Source organism: Nannospalax galili, unplaced genomic scaffold (assembly GCF_000622305.1).
Source record: "Nannospalax galili isolate Female #2095 unplaced genomic scaffold, S.galili_v1.0 scaffold375, whole genome shotgun sequence".
Classification (NCBI taxonomy): domain Eukaryota; kingdom Metazoa; phylum Chordata; class Mammalia; order Rodentia; family Spalacidae; genus Nannospalax; species Nannospalax galili.
Genome location: NW_008337054.1, coordinates 401,928 through 407,638, shown reverse-complemented (window position 1 = coordinate 407,638; position 5,711 = coordinate 401,928). Strand labels below are relative to the sequence as shown.

General features: G+C 39.3%; 1 protein-coding gene and 1 pseudogene across 1 annotated transcript in view; one reads left to right on the top strand and one right to left on the bottom strand.

The window, feature by feature from the left end:
- LOC103733081 (gamma-aminobutyric acid receptor subunit rho-2-like) overlaps positions 1-5,711 on the bottom strand; it is an 86,241-nt gene that overhangs the window by 8,139 nt on the left and 72,391 nt on the right. The gene's annotated exons all lie outside the window — the stretch shown is intronic.
- LOC115070156 lies at positions 1,364-1,532 on the top strand (annotated as a pseudogene).

The following is a 5,711-nucleotide window of genomic DNA, read 5'->3' as shown; positions in this document are numbered from 1 at the left end:
CACCTTCCAGGTTGTATGTATTGAGTACTGTTGTTTGTTTTAAGCATTGATGCTTGTAACACCAGGTTAAACACATTTTTGGATATGTTTCCTCTCATTAAATGACCGTGCCCTGTCCAATAAAGAAATGATTGTCTCACCCTGAAAAAAAAAAAAAGATTTGGAGTTAGAATTCGATAATGCCAAAATGTATGATAAATTCATTTTCTATGATCAGTTTGCTCCTGACAAAAAGTGTGCTGCGTCTGACATGTGAGATAGCTGTGAGAAATAGCCACGTGTTGACAGAAGCCTCCTGTGTACCCCACCAAAACAGCTAGCTTGTGACAGTTGCGCAGTCTGCAATACCATCCCCAGAGAGATTCAATAGGTGATTCCATTCTTTCTTCCCTCCCTCCCTCCACCCCCATTTTGCAGTGCTGGAGATGGAACCCTGAAGGCCTCACAATCCTAGCATGCTAGTATTCACTGTACCACTGGGCTATACTCGCATCTGTGTCTTCTTAATAGACAAGAAGATGATCGCAGTGCACTGCTCTTCAGCTTCCACTTCAGGGCCAGTTAAACAATCATGAATAGTGTTTATCTATGGGGCAACAGGAGAGAGCTATTGTCTTCCTACCATTTGCCCTCCAGCAAATAATTGAGCTCTTCAGGCTTTAAGTCACACCCTTGCCCACAGTGGATTATAAGCACTGACTAGGTCCTCCCTCAGAGAACCTGTGGGCTGGGTCCCGGAGGGATACCTTTTCCTATGAGGGGCGGGGCCTGCTGTGGAGAATTGATTGTGGAGCATTAGCTTTAGCCACAGAGGGAGGAGCATTAGGATCGTCTTGGAGAGAAGTGGTGCTGAGTGGTGTGGGAAAGTGGCCCTGGCGTCTCGCCCACGTGGACACGAGAGGGGGCATTTACCGACATGGGGAGAGACTGTGGGCCCATGAGGCATGGGCGAAAGCGAACAGAGACTGTGGATGGGCACAGAAGCGCTTAGGACGGTAGGCCGCTGAGACACAGAGTTGCCTTTTTGTGGGGGGCGCTGGGTGTTCACCTTTGTAAGTTCTCTGTTTCCCCCTACCCAGGATATAAACTATGAAAATTTCAGATAAAGATGTGTTATATGGTTTGCCTAATAGCGCCAGGTGCAAGGGACCTTAAGAGGACTCGGGCGTCATGGGCCACGAGGCTTTTCCTCCTGTGAACTCCTTCCTGCTCTTTAAAGGCTGTTTTCTAACTCTGGACAGAGAGTCTGCCTCTACATAAAACATGAGGTAAACTGTTCATGGGGGTCATATTTCTCAAGTAAAGGCTTTGTTATTTTTTAAAATGGTGAAGTGAAAGATTGTCAATGAGAAGTATTTAAATAAAGACTATCCTCTCAGGGATAATCCCTATAGTTCATTACTAAAGAAGTTTCTTTGAGTGTGTAGAGTACAGACCATGAGGACAAGGCACAGCATTCCCTCCTGAGGTGGGTCTGGCTCTTAGCACAATCCTTCTCTTGAATTAGAGGGAGGGAATAAAATCTGAGTGGCTTTCCACCTTTCAAATAGCGTTGAAAATGACAGCTTTATCTTATTCTCTGATTTTTTCTGTAAATTTAGTGTTGAACATTAAGTTTCTGTGTTGCTGGCCATGGCAGCACATGCTTTTAAACTAGGGAGGCAGAAGCAGGTGGATCTTTGTGAATTCCAGGCCAGCCAAGGCTACACACACCAAAAAAAAACGTATTTAAATAGGGGCTGGGGAGATGACTTAGTGGTTAAGAGCACTTACGGCTTTTCCTGGGGACCCGAATTTGGTTCCCAGCACCCACATCAAGGAGTTTACAACCACCTGAAACCCCTGCTCTAGAAAATCTGACCTCCTTAGGCATCTGCACACACACAAACACACAGCACATACACAAACACATAAAGTAAATATTTTTTTGTAAAGGTATTTAAATATGACAGTAGGGTAGGGCTGAGACCTTAGCAGACAGCCTAAGAGCACCTGATCTGGCCTCTGCCTTAGCCCCTGGTATAGGGGCTAAGAACTCAGCAGACTGCCTGAGAGTGCCAATATCGGGCCTCTCCTTAGTGAACTTCCCAAACTGTGTTCTGAATACTCGCTCATAGGGGGCCAGATAGTAGAAGGAAGTCTGAGCATATCTGCCTGGAGCCTGACGTGGGCTTTGTGGGTGTTCCTGAGTAGCTGATCTGAAGCCATCAGTTCCCTCCAAAACAAAATCTGAGAGAACCTGAAACCTAGACCAAGCAGCTTTACATACCCAATAAAAAAACAACCAAGGCACACCAATAATACAAACAGAAACAAATTTCAACTCAACAAAAAAAGACTTGAGTTTCATACCAGAATCACAACAAAAGAAGTCCACATGCCAAAATCACAACAAAAAAATAATAATATGGGAAAGCAAAACAGTATGTTCCCACGAAACTCCAACAGTCTTAAAGAAGAGTTCTACAAGGAGAACCCACTAGAGATAACCCAGGACACAGAATTTTTTTTAAAAAAGTCATAAACATGAGCAAGGAATTCAATGAATTTAAGGGACACACAAACAACTAAAAGAAGATAGGGATAAAATTCTGACTGAATTCACACACAAAAAAAAATAGAAACATTGAAGAAAACTCAGGCTGAAATGAAGAAGGAAGTGAAAAACTCAATAAGCCAATTTGAAACAACAGGAGAAAGCCTCACAAATAGAATGAATGAAATGGAAAACAGAATATCAACACTGAAGGATAAAGTTGAAGAATTGGACCACTCAAGCAAAGATTATGAAAAATATTAAAAAACACAGGAACGGAATATGCAGGAGATGTGAGACACCATGAAAAGACAAAATCTATGTATCATAGGCATAGAGGAAGGAGAAGAATTTCAGGCTAACAGTATTGACCAGATCTTAGAAAGGATTGTAGAAGATAACGTCCCAAAATTAAGGAAAGACATCCCCATACAAATAAAAGAAGCACATAGAACAAGAAATAGACAGGACCAGAAAAGAAACTCCCCACAGCATCTCAGAGTAAAATCACTAAATATACAGAACAAAGAAAGACTACGGAAAGCTGCAAAAGAAAAACAACTCATATATAAAGGAAAACCCATCAGAATTACAGTTGACTTATCAATGCAAACTATGAAAGCAGGAAGAGCCTAGAAAAAAGCATTTCCAGTTCTAAATGACCATAGATACCAACCCAGAATACTTTACCCAGCGAAAATGTCTACTATAGTTGAAGGGGAAAGAAAAATCTTCCACGTGAATAGGCTGAAAGAATTCATGTCCACAAAATCAGCCCTTCAAAGAATATTTGTACCAATACAAAGAACAGAGAAGGAACAACTATACACCAGGGACAACAGAAAGAAACTACACGAAGGTATAATTGTGGAAACACAAAATTAGACAAAGAATGCAAACAACAATCAAACTGATGGCAACCAATTCACATCTTTCAATAATAACTTTAAAATATCAATGAACTGAACTCCCCAGTCAAAAGTCACAGGCTAGTTGAATGGATTAAGAAACAACATCCATCTTTTTATTGTCTGCAAGAAACCCATCTCACCTTCAAGGACAGGCACTACCTTAAGGTGATAGGACGGAAAAGAATACTCCAAGAAAATGGCACTAAGAAACAAGCAGGGGTTGCAATTCTAATATCTGACAAAATAGACTTCAAACTAAAACTACTCAGAAGAGACAAAAAGGGACACTTCATTCTGATCAAAGGAACAATTGACCAAGAAGATATTACAATCATGAACATATATGCACCAAACTCTGGTGCATCCAAATTCATAAAAACAACACTATAGGACCTTAAGGCACAGATTAACCCCAATCAAGTAATAGTAGGGAACTTTAATACCCTACTATCTCAATTAGACAGATCAACTAGACAAAGACTAAATAGAGATACATATGAATTAAGCGATACCTTGCATTAAATGGACCTAACAGAAATCTTCCAAATATCCCACCCACTTTCTATTCAGCACCCCAAGGAACTTTCTCCAAAACTGACCACATACTGGAGCACAAACAAAACTCAACAAATACAAAAAAAATTAAATAATTCCATGCATTCTATCAGACCACAATGCAATAAAGCTCAAAATCAACAGCGGAAGAAGCCCTAGTCACTACACAAACTCATGGAGATTAAACAACACATTCCTGAATAATGAGTGGGTCAAAGGAGGAATTAAGAAAGAAGTAAAAGTGTTCCTGGAATTCAATAAAAAAGAAATACAATACAACAAAACCTGTGGGACACTTTAAAAGCAGTCCTAAGAGGGAAGTTTATAGCTCTAAGTGCCTACATTAAAAAATCAGAAAGCACAAATAAATGACTTAACATTTCAACTCGAAACTCCAGAAAGGCAAGAAGAAATGAAACCCAAACCCAGCAGAAGAGAAGAAATAACAAAAATCAGAGCAGAAATTAATAAAATAGAAACAAAGAAAACAATACAAATAATCAATGAATCTAGGAGCTGATTCTTTGAAAAGCTAAACAAGAAGATAGACAGACCCTTAGCCCAGTTAACCAAAAGAAAGAAAGAGCAAATCCAAATCAACAAAATCAGAGATGAAAGGGGAAACATCACAAGAGACACCCAAAAGATCCAGAACAGTATAAGGGAATACTTTAAAAACCTATACTCTATTAAATTTGAAAACCTAAAACAAATGGATGGAGATCCAAAATCATAGGAACCACTAAAGTTAAACCGAGAAGAGATCAACAGTTTAAACAGACCCATAACATATAAGGAAATAGACATAGTAACACAAGGCCTCCTGACTGAAAAATGCCCAGGCCCAGATGGATTTACAGCAGAATTCTACCATACACTTAAAGAAGAACTCCAACCAATACTACTTAAATTATTCAAAATGATAAAAACAGAGGGAGAATTCCCAAATTCCTTCTATGAAGCCAGCATCACCAGGTAAAGACAGAATCAAAAATAAAACTGTACATATCCTTAGTGAACACAGATGCAAAAATTCTTAACAGAATACTTGCAAACTACATACAGATGTACATTGAAAAGATCATTCACTATGATCAAGTTGGCCATATTCTAGAGATTCAGGGATGGCTCAGTATACACAATCAACGTCTTAAATCACATAAATGGACTCAAAGACAAAACCACATTGTCATCTCAATAGATGCAGAAAAGGTTTTCAACAAAATTTAGCATGCATTCATGATAAAAGTTCTACAGGGAATTGCACTGGAGGGAACATGCCTCAACACAATTAAAACTATACACAACAAACCCACCACCAACATCATTCTAAATGGGGAAAAAAAAGAAAAAAAAAAAAACTAGATGCATTCCCATTAAAATCAGGAACCAGACAAGGATGCCCTCTGTTTCCACTCCTTTTCAATATAGTGCTTGAAACTCTTGCTAGAGCAATAAGAGAAGGGAATTAAAGGAGCACTAATTGAAAAGAAGAGGTCAAATTGTCCCTTTTTGCAGACGATATGATACTATACCTTAGAGATTGCCAAAATTCCACCAGAAAACTCCTAGAGATCCCCTTTAGAGATCCCCAAAATTCCACCAGAAAACTTCTAGAGATCCCCAAAATTCCACCAGAAAACTCCTAAAGATCCCCAAAATTTACCAGAAAACTCCTAGAACTGATCAACATAATATATATATATATA